Source organism: Camellia sinensis, chromosome 12 (assembly GCF_055761805.1).
Source record: "Camellia sinensis isolate YWXY chromosome 12, ASM5576180v1, whole genome shotgun sequence".
Lineage (NCBI taxonomy): Eukaryota > Viridiplantae > Streptophyta > Magnoliopsida > Ericales > Theaceae > Camellia > Camellia sinensis.
In genome coordinates, this window is record NC_138972.1 from 140,866,516 (window position 1) to 140,877,604 (window position 11,089).

General features: G+C 32.1%; 2 long non-coding RNA genes across 2 annotated transcripts; one reads left to right on the forward strand and one right to left on the reverse strand.

Moving 5' to 3' along the window:
- The first annotated feature begins 1,500 nt into the window (after positions 1–1,500).
- On the forward strand, positions 1,501–2,806 carry LOC114294763 (uncharacterized). The gene is made up of 2 exons (XR_003640605.2): positions 1,501–2,414; positions 2,531–2,806. It is a non-coding gene; the product is annotated as an uncharacterized LOC114294763 (long non-coding RNA).
- Positions 2,807–6,744: 3,938 nt separating this feature from the next.
- Positions 6,745–11,086, reverse strand: LOC114294756 (uncharacterized). The gene is made up of 2 exons (XR_003640599.2): positions 11,009–11,086; positions 6,745–7,011 (listed from the first exon to the last, which is right to left on the reverse strand). It is a non-coding gene; the product is annotated as an uncharacterized LOC114294756 (long non-coding RNA).
- Positions 11,087–11,089: the final 3 nt, after the last annotated feature.

Genomic DNA, 11,089 nt, shown 5'->3' on the forward strand with positions numbered 1-11,089 from the left:
TACGTTACTAATATCCAATTTTCGTTACTAAAAATATAATAAAGACACTTTTCATAATAAAAATATTTAGTTCTTAAAAAATAATTTTATCCCTAAATTTTAGTCCTTAAAACCTTAAATTTTTTTTTTATAATAGATTATATTTTATTAGTTTAAGGACAATTAAAACATACATGTTAGTTTGAGGACACAATTTTATTGGGGATAAAATTATCCTTAATGCAGTTTTATTAATCATCCACCTTTGACTACCATTAACAACCATCGGCTGTTGTCCGTAAAGTTTATAGTAAAGTAAAATTTCATCCCCCTTTGACTACCAATTACACCTTTGACTACCAATTACTGGTGACCTCTTTCCAATGCAACTTTATAGTAAAGTGAAATTTCATTGATTGTCAAACCAACATCAATGAAATTGCACAAAGTTTGAAATTTCACCGATTTTGAATTAGTGAAATTTCTTTAACTAATACCACTAAAATTGCAAAAGATTGGAACAATTTCATTATTTGGAAATGTATTAAATAAGGGTATTTATTTGATAAGTGCATTTATTTTAGTCACATTACCTCTCTATTTTTTAGAATTGGAGATGCTGTTGTGTGGACTACGTAGCAGCGAATGCTGTGCAGCGAAATGGGCTTATTTTGGGACACATTTCGATAATTCGAACCATTCATGTTTTAGAATACATCAAGTGGCACATGCATGTAAAATATCAAGTTAATTGGATATCGTTTATCCATTTATCCACTCATATTTGTATTCATTTTAATACTTTAAATCACAATTATTTTTTATTTTTGTAGATACAAATGTGAGTGGATAAATAAGTAAATGATATCCGATTAACTTGATTTTTTACAGACATGTTTTACTTGATGTATTCTAAAATATGAACAATTCGGATTATTGAAATGGACCCTGAAATAGGCCCATTTGGCTGCACAGCAGCTGCTACTGCGTAGCCCGCACAGCAGCATCCCCAATTCCCTATTGTTCAATACATTTTTTCTTAAGAAGTCTAAAAATGTACTACATAAGCAAACCCCAAACAACCTTAACGCCTATGAAATTTTCATTATGTTAGTGAAATTTCACTAACTAATTCAATTAAAGGTTAATATATAATTTAAATATCTTTACATTTACGTTGAAACTTTTCATAGTGAAATTTCATTGACTAAGAATATCTTATGGATTAATTAAGATACAAGTATATAAAAAGATTTTTTTTTTCACTAAATTCTCCTTTAATTTAATTATATTTTATATTTTAGATCCATCCTTAATTATACTGTATCCTTAAATCATGAGAGGGTAAAATAAAATTTTGAAAAGATTGGTATGGTGATCTAGATAGAGGTGTAATTTTGGCCTGGCCCAACCCGGCCCGGTCCATATGAGCTCGGGTCGGACTCGACCCATGTCAGGCCTTGTGGGCTCTTACCAAAAATCGGGCCGGGCCGGGCCACAGGCCAAAAAACTAGGCCCAGGCCCAAGGGTATTTGGGCTTTTGGATGGGCCAGTGGGGCGGGCCCCTGGGCTTAGGCTTGGGCTCGAGCTTTGGGCGGGCTTAGGCTGGCCTAAACAATTTTTAAATTTTTTTTATTTTATTTTTTCCATACAAATTTAATTGTTTTCCATTAAAAATAACACTAGGCCTCGGCGCGGGCCGGGCTTTTGAGTGAGACTTGAGTGGGCCGACGGGCCGAGCCAAGCGGGCCGCGCCCACAGGTTAGGCCGGGTCTCAAAACGATGGCCCAGGCCCTGGCCAAAGGCCTCGGGTTAGGCTCGAGCTCGGGCCCAAACGGGCCTAAACTGGCTTCGGGCCGCCCACGGGCCGCGGGCCAAATTTACACTCCTAGATCTAGATGTGAGATATGAGAGTATGCATTCCCTATGATTTGTAAGTGTAAATAATTTTTTGAGAGTCTATAGAGGGAAAAAGTCCCAACTTTAAAAGATATTTAATATAATCTAAATAAATATATTTATTTTTTAACTCCAATTCTATTTAAGAGAAGATGAGCCGACGACCCTATTTTATTTTGTATCTGGTGTTTGTATTTTAGGTTGGGTTGGGTTCCCCTGTCCGTTGTGGTTCATTTTCATTATTATCTGTTGTGCTGAAGAAAGGTATAGCTTCCGATTTGTGCATCGAAAGGAACGATTCCAAACGGGAGATTAGAGATTCACCGACAAAGAGGCAAAGGTGCGAGGATTACGGTTCATCACCACTGCTTTGTTCATCAGCAGAAGAAGAAGAAGAAAAAGAAAAAGAAGACCCTAGATCAAAAGTTGTATTCTATAACTACGATGATTTAGATGTAGAAGATGACAGTGATGGAATGCATGAGTTTACTGATAGGGAATACCAAGAATATAATCGATAGATCACCCAAAGCGATGTAAGTGTGTGTTTGTTTTTGTTTTTGCGCGCTTTGATTCATTTATCTCAATTTTCTTCTAAATCATATATTAAATTACTACATACATACATACATACATACGTACATACATACAGGGCTTTGATGTGATGTCGCTCCCACGCTCCTTTGCTTGCGGTACAACGACCCCTCTTTATAATTTCGATGAGATTGCCGACGACCTCAAAGCTTTTTCCGAATTAGCTCTTAAGGAATACAATGATGTTTAGTTTTAATACGGATGAGAACTCTGCTTTGTGTAATGTGTATCTAGTTTTATTGCTTTTGTTTGTTATTTTTGTTTATTGCTTTTGTTTAATACTATATTTATGTTTTTGTAAAATTAAAATATTCTATATTTTTTTTATATTTAATTATGTGGATCTGTGGTCCTAAACCGATCCAATCCGTGTTTAAACGGATTGGTTCCATGATTTAAATAGATTAGATTGGTTTCAATTTTTTAGAAACCATAGATAACGGATTGGTCTTGATTTTACCTCAATCCAGACCAATCCGGACCATACTCACCCCTACTTTGGATTATGAATTGAATTTCTGTTGAATTTTAGATAATCACTATGGGTTGAATTTTACAATCATGGTTCCTAAAAAGTATACTAAAGAAAAAGAAGTAAAAAGTATAAAAATTAATTCAGTCTCGAGCGAGAGCTCTAAACAATTTTTTTTCGTAACAAAAATAAATTGATGAGAGTTCAAATTCAATTGATAATAAAGAACATATTAATGAAGAATTTAAAGATTTTGTGAATGAAGAACCTAATCAAAATAAAGAACGTAATCAATGCTTAAATTTGTTTTGGGTGCTGAAAAACTCAAGGCCCAACCCTGTCTTCTCTGAGACTATACCATAAGAGTTAAGTGAATTTTACTTTATTTAATTTTTTTTAAAATAGAAATGGAGGAATTATTAAAAAGAGAATTGAAAATGCATGACGAGTGATTATTCAATAGTCCGAGAGTGTGGTCACGTGGTACTTTATGATAGTACAATTTGTGGAAAAAGTGGGGTATTAATTATTTGTGTTAAATAATGGAGAAACGTGAAAGGCATAATGAATGATAGTTAATGAGAAAGTATGATTACGTAATACTCCAAGAATACTTAATAATTTTCCATGAATAAGAGGCTCCTCCAATATCACATTTGTTATTTGCGAATGACTATTTTATTTTTCAAAATTACAAGATGGAGGCGATTTGATGCCTTCATTGGTTTTTGAATGCCTTCTGTTTCTATTCAGGCTTGCGTATTAACTTTAAAAAATCTGAGTTATTTACCAGTCCCAATTTTTCAAGGTCAGATAGGGATTGACTTGTATCCCTATTGGGTGTTAAAGTTGTAACGAAGCCGGGGTTATATTTAGGTGCCAATTTAGGATTTTTGGGGCGATCCAAATCGGAGATTTTTAATTCCATATTGGACAAAGTACAATCCAAACTGCAAGGGTGGAAATGTGACCTATTGAATTTTGCAGGACGGGGGATTTTGATTAAACATGTTCTACAGTCTATTCCTGTACACTTAATGTTTGTTTTTTGAATACCCTCATCTTTCTTGAAAAAATTTATAGCTATCCTTCGAGAATTTCTTTGGGCATCTAACTGGGTTGTGGGTTATTTTGGAAAAAGTGGAAATTTGTTTTCTTTCCTAAAGAATGGGGCAGGTTGGGGTTTAGAGATCTTCTGTGTTTCAACTAAGCTTTATTAACGAAACAGGCCTGGCAAATTCTGTCTCTTCCCACTTTACTATTATCTAGAGTTTTGATGGGTAAATATTGTCTGAGACAAACTTTTCTAGCCATCAAACAGTCTCGTTCAACTTCATGGGGTTAGCGTAGCATTCAATAGGATTGGGAGTTATTAAACTCAAGTCTTCAATGTCTGGTAGGGAATGGAAGCCGCATTAATCCATTTGAGGATCAATTGATTCCTGTTGTTTCAAATCCCTAGAAAGGCAGGGGATTGACTAGGTTCTTTCCAGACATGCGAGTTGAGCATTATATTGATCAAGAACATAAATCTTGGCGAGAGAGCAATTGCTTCGTATTTTTTACCCTAAGTCCATTATATCTCATGTAATGGCCATCCACATTCTGACTGTTATTACAGAAGATAGGGTTGTTTGGGGACCGACTAAGAGTGGAGAGTATTCCATGAAATCTGGATACAAGCAAGCTTTGATTAGGCAATTCACAGATCACTGTAGGCCAGATTCGAACTTGTTGGTGTGGAAAACGTTGTGGCAACCCAAGATTCCTCCTAAGTGGGTTTTGTTTGTTTGGAAATGTCTCTACAATATTCTTCCAGTAAAGTGGGAACTAAAAAAAAAAAATGGGAGTGGCTGTTGATCCATTATGTGCGCGATGTCACACTCATGATGGAACCCTCGAACATTTGTTCTTTGATTGTCCCGTGTCCCGAAGGGTTTGGAGAGGGTCAGCGCTGGGTCTTGATTTTAGCTTGGGTAACCCATTGTCATTCTTCATGTGGTTTAAGCAGGGTCAGCCCTGAGATTTAGGGGGTTTAAGGCGAACTTTAGAAATAGGACCCTCTTACATTGAAAAAAAAATTCATAAATAAAACGATAAGTTACAATTTTTCGATTTGTTTGTAGCCACAAAAAAATTACTTACACGTATAATCATTAAAATTATAAATAAAAATTTACTTTCATATATTAAGATAGGAAACAATCATTACAAATACTTAAAAAAAAATAAAAATCTAGTCTTGTTGCTTTTTTTTGAGCCCCATGTTCTATTGGGCCTATAGTATTCGGATTATTTTTTTTATATCTAAAACACAAAATTATATTTAGGGGCCCCTATTTTTAGCCCAAATTTTGGAGTCTAAGGCATAGGCCTCTCTTGCCTACCCTTAGGGCTGACCCTGGGTTTAAGGGTTAGGTTACGCAAGTAAAGGAAAGAGACATCGTAATTCAATCCGTGGCAATATTGTGGGCAATTTGGCTGCAAAGGAATTGTATTGACTTTAAGCATACTGCCAAAACCATTAAAAACACAATAGAGGAGGCAAATAAATTATATGCGGCAGTCATTCAAAAACAACACAACAATCCACATGCAATAGATCAAGATACTTATTCTGAACATAATTTGTTTTCTAATCAATATGTTTTGCAAAACAAGGCACCCACTCGAGAGGACTCAGGTAAATGGCGACTAATGGTGTATGGGTCTTGGAAGTCAACAAAAGATCAAACGGGGACTAGCCTAGGTCTGTTTTGATGAGCATAATCAAGAAGTTGCTCACATGGCATTTGCAGGGCCACCATTCCCTTCTCCATTGCTAACTGAGGCTGCAGCTAGCTTGAAGGCTTTGTGTTGGGCAATGAATCAGGGGATCAGACATCTTATTTTGCAGACTGATTATCAAGTTTTGCTTAGGTTGTTGCAAACTAATGGAAAACCAAATGATTGGCAACTTCAGCCTATTATTGGTGATATTAAGTATTATAGTGAATGTTTTGATTACATTTCCATTGAGAAAGAGGAAAGAGATGTAGTTCAACTAGCTCATAAACTGGCAAAAGATGTAACTAAGTGTAATGTGATATAATACATATAGCTAGGTGATGTTTTGTCCTAAAAAAAAAAAGATAAAAAGAATTGGAACCATTTGTATTTTTCAAAACATAAAAACAAAAAAGAAAACTGTAACTTACAGATGGGCGCGGGTCGGTTGCGGTCACAGAACCTCTAATCTGCCATTCGTCCGCCAAATTGACAGATTAGAGAAAATCAATTCGCATTCGTCTGTCAATCCGGCGGATGTGGATTGAGCAAATTGGTGGATTGGTGGACGGATGCGAATCAATTTGGCGGTTTAAAATTTTATAAACTTTCAACATAATTCAACTTGTGCACTTCCTTAAAAAAAAAGAAAAAAAATAAATTACAATCAACGACATAAAAAAGTATTGCAATTACTGCACGCCTTATCCAAAGAAAGAAAGTTTGAAATTTTAGAATATTACAATTACTACATACCTCATCCACATAAAGTATTACAATCGGTAATTCTTAAAATATAAAAACAATTCAAACCACCAAAATTATTAACAGAGCGGTAGTAGAGATTGTATGCCTCTGTATTATTACATTAATATCTATTTTTGAAAACAAAAATCAACCAACATATATCATCTTTTTTATTTATTATTTTTAGAGTTAGATTTAAAAACAAAAAAAATATAGATAAATAATACATTTATTTTTTTTCAATTCAAAATATATATACAAGTTAAAAACTCTTTTTCAACAGAATATATTCAACAGAAATTTTAGACTCTTTTTCAATTAAAAACACAAACATAATATCTAAACAGATTAAAAACACAAAATCTTACAAATTACTAGGGGTGCTTGCAATTTGGCGGTTCAGTTGCGGTCAAAGGTACCTTAAATCCACCATCCGTCCAAAACTAGGCAGATTGGAAAAAATCAATCTGCAACCGTCCGCTCGTCATCACACATCCGTCTAAAATGCGGCGGATCGGTTTGGGCGGATCGATATATCTGCTGCTCATCCCTAACTGTAAGGCATTTAATTGTCATAACACGAGCCACCTACAACTCTAGAAATACTCATATCTGTTCACAATAATATTTGTTAACTCTTCCATAGAAATAACAAAAATAAGCATATATTACACCGTTGCTTTTTCTAATTTTAGCGAAATGCAATTGCATTGATTTAAATTTTATATTTTCAATTATGTTTTAATATTGTCAATTGCCGTTAGCATTATAGACAAAAAAGCAACACCTACGAAAGTAGAAAGACCACATGTTTTCTTGTAAAAACTATTAGCAACAATTAACAGAGAGATCATATTGAAACCGCAATTGAAAATGTGAGATTTATAGAGGGAATCAAAGGTAAAATATACTTATATATCAACAAAGGAAATAATAATTTGAACTCTTCACTTTTAATTGCAACAGTTAATTTTTTACATTTTAAGTCAAATTGTAATATTACTTTTCCGCCTGTCTACCGTTAATAAAAATTAAAAATAAAGGGACTAAAATGAGATTTTAATAAAAATTTAAGTATTCAGGGTGGAGGTATAGAGGGGCCAGGGGTTGGGTTTTGGATTTTTATTTTATTTTAACAAACATAAAGAAAATATTTTAAATAAAAAATTACAAAAATATTATTTAAAGTGAAATTTCAACGATATTTTTAAAATTATGAGAACAATAATAGTTGTTTTGATTGAAAATAAAGAGATTACGATAAACCATAATATTATCTATAAAAAATTTATGAAAAAATTTCAATGTAACGGTGATGTCTATCATTATTGACATACGAGCATAATTAATCTCACTATAAAGATATATAATTTATTCGATTGTTAATTACATTTGACATGTAGGGTTTACCCTCCATGTATGTTTCTTTATTATTGGTTGATGATATAACATGCCAATGGTGACGTAATATTACTATTATATTGCATTTTTACTCAAATTTTGTATAAAAAAAATTACTTTATCATTATATAATTTATTTTAAGACTTATATCCATGTCTTTTTTCGTATTATCCATGATACACTAGTTACAAATAACATTATTTTTTTGATTTTTCTCAAAGTCAATCGTAAAAAATTTATGTGAAATGTTTTTGTAAAAAATTTTAATATTATAATTAATAAGTGCCCTATTTGATTTATTTCCCTAACTCTGAAACTGCGAGGATTAAAGCGAGTTTTTTTATGAGTGTAAGAACTCTAATAAGACCCCAAAGAAAACATTGGCACTTTGAGCTCATATGACAAATTCCGTCAGCCGTATTAATGGTAAATATATGAAAGGATGACATTAGAACTTGAATTAAAATATAAAGAGTTGAACATTAAAATTAAAAATAAATAGATCAAAGTAAAATTATAATGAAAGAGAAGTGCTAATATAAGTAATTCAAACTTTACCTTGGTTTGAGTTTGCTAAAAACACTTTTCAGAAAATTTTACTTTCTTGTTTTTTGTATTTTTTGTTTTTACTAAATTTTTTTAATTTTTAGACACACTTAACATAAATACACTTAAAAAGTATACTTTTTGTGAAAAAAATCTTTACAAAGTTCACTAAATACCAAAAATACAAAAAAATACAAAAATTCAGTACATTTTTCATATTTTATATATTTATTAATTTTTTAAAATATTTGTGAATATTTTAATTTTTAGACACATCTAAGTAAGATGTATCTAAAAAAGTTTAAAAAAAATGCTTAAAATTTTAAAAATATTTATTAAAAACAAAAATACATGAAAAATAAAAAATTCAATTGTCAAAAAACTTAATTCAAAAAACTCAAACCAATCACACTGATTGTTATATATTCCAAATCCAATAGAAAATATTATTATTATTTTAATTACTAAACAGTGCAGTTCAAAAATTAAGAACGGTTGCTACATCTAGAATGTATGTATTTAGTTACCTTTCGTTTGCAATAGGGAAGAAACATATCGTTAGATTAGTCAAGTTAATATCCGAAATTGGATCACATAAAAAGAGTTTTTTGATTTTCCAAATAAATAATTGAATGTTATATAGACCTATTTTGGAAAGATGGAAATAAGCAGCTTTTTTTTATATATACTTATTTTCTTATTTTTTGGTTTATTCACAAAATCATTTGGAAAGATGGAAATAAGTAACTTTTTTACTTTTTTTCAAAATTATTTTAATATGATGTTACATCACTTGCAAAATTATAAATTGACCATATTACCCTTATGCAATTTTACTCTTTTTTTTTTTTTTTGGCTTATTCACACAAGAATATTTTGGTAATTTCACTTGTTGACTTATTTTTAACTTTTCAAATGGCTTTTTACTCAAATAAGCTGCCTTTTGATTTTTTTAAAATAAGCCAAAAGCATGCATTTTTTCCTTTTCATTTACAATGTTGGCCACATTATTGCACCTACATACTTTTCCATATTTTAAAAAAAAAAAAAATTAATAAAAAGGGTTGGAGGAATAAAAAGAGAATTGGAAATGAGTAAGAGTTCTTGCCCTGGCCAATTTCTACATTGATATGTGGATGTGCACAAAAGTCCAGCAAATTAGTTAATGAAGTGGAAACCTTCCACTAAGAATTCGAACAATATGTATTTGATTTTTCAAAACATAAAAACAAAAAACTAAAACAAAAAATGATAACAGACAGTTGTAAGGTACCTAAGGTCATAACACGAGCTGCCTACAACTCCATAGAGGAAAATCCTCCACATCATATGCAATCTACCACAGAAATATATAATTTTATTATATAATTTTATAACATTAACCATAAAATATATAATCTCGTCATAATTTAATATAACAAAAATGTTATAATCAAATTAAATATTTTGTGACATCAAAAAAGGATGCCCTGTGGGGACATTATGGTATCCACGGGCCCTGGCTCCAGAGTAACCGAGTGTCAGTCAGATTTAACTTAACCCATAAGAAGGGATCTCCCACCGAAACACCCAATGGACCTCATCCCCGCACCACAAAATGAGCCAAGTATCAATCAGAGTACAAATTCTCCACAACGAGAGCGCGCCCCCCAAGATTCAACCCTGACTGATCCCTATGGAACATAATGCATTGTCCACGAGACCACTACCCCCGGTGGTAATTGTTTGCTCAATACATGTTTTTCTTATACTAAGTAAATTATATATGTATCTAATATATATACATACAAAATATATAATTTTTATTATATATATTAAGTAATGGCACTGGGACAGGCCAACCACAAGTAACATTCCTAACGACAGTCTATTTCATAAACCGACTTGAAAATTCATTACAATCTGATTCTATAGACTTAAATATCAATCTTACAAAGACATTATTAACTAAGATAATTGTCTATTTTTGTGAGCCTTGTTGACTTAGAAGTTGCAAGCCTCCTATAACACTTGCCAAAAAAAATTTTTAATTGCACTATTATTCCAAAATGTAACTTTAGTCCTTAGAGTTTTAAATTTTTCCACTTTTTGTTACTTTTTTTTTTTTTTTTTTTTCAGATCCTGAAATATACTTTCTAAGAGGCATGGTTATATAATAAAAAAAATCCACACAAATTCACAATGACTTATATGTGCCAAATAATATGTTTTCACAAATTAGAGCACAACAAAGATTAGAGATTTCCATTGAAGCACCAAACCAATTAAAAATAGCAACAAGCATAGAATTATAATTGATTTATTGCATACCCATATATAACACAACACAAATTAGGGCAACAACTATAATTAGGGCCCACTGAGGGCAAGCAAAAAGCCATAATTAACAGTACTAGTAGCTTAAACAATTATAGTCCTAAGTGATAATTAGGGCCAAACAATTTTATATCTCACAAATTAGAGAACAAAGATTGGGGCTAATTGAAAAAATTAGGGCAACAACTATAGTCTTCCATTAAAATTTGATAAACAGAAACAGAGACATAAGAAGAAGAAGAAGAAGAAGAAGAAGAAGAAGAAGAAGAAGAAGAAGAAGAAGTCACAGATTGATTTCGCGCCGACCAATACACGGCTGATTCTCGTCGCCAGAACCAGACCAATGTTTGTATTCTCGCCGTCGACAA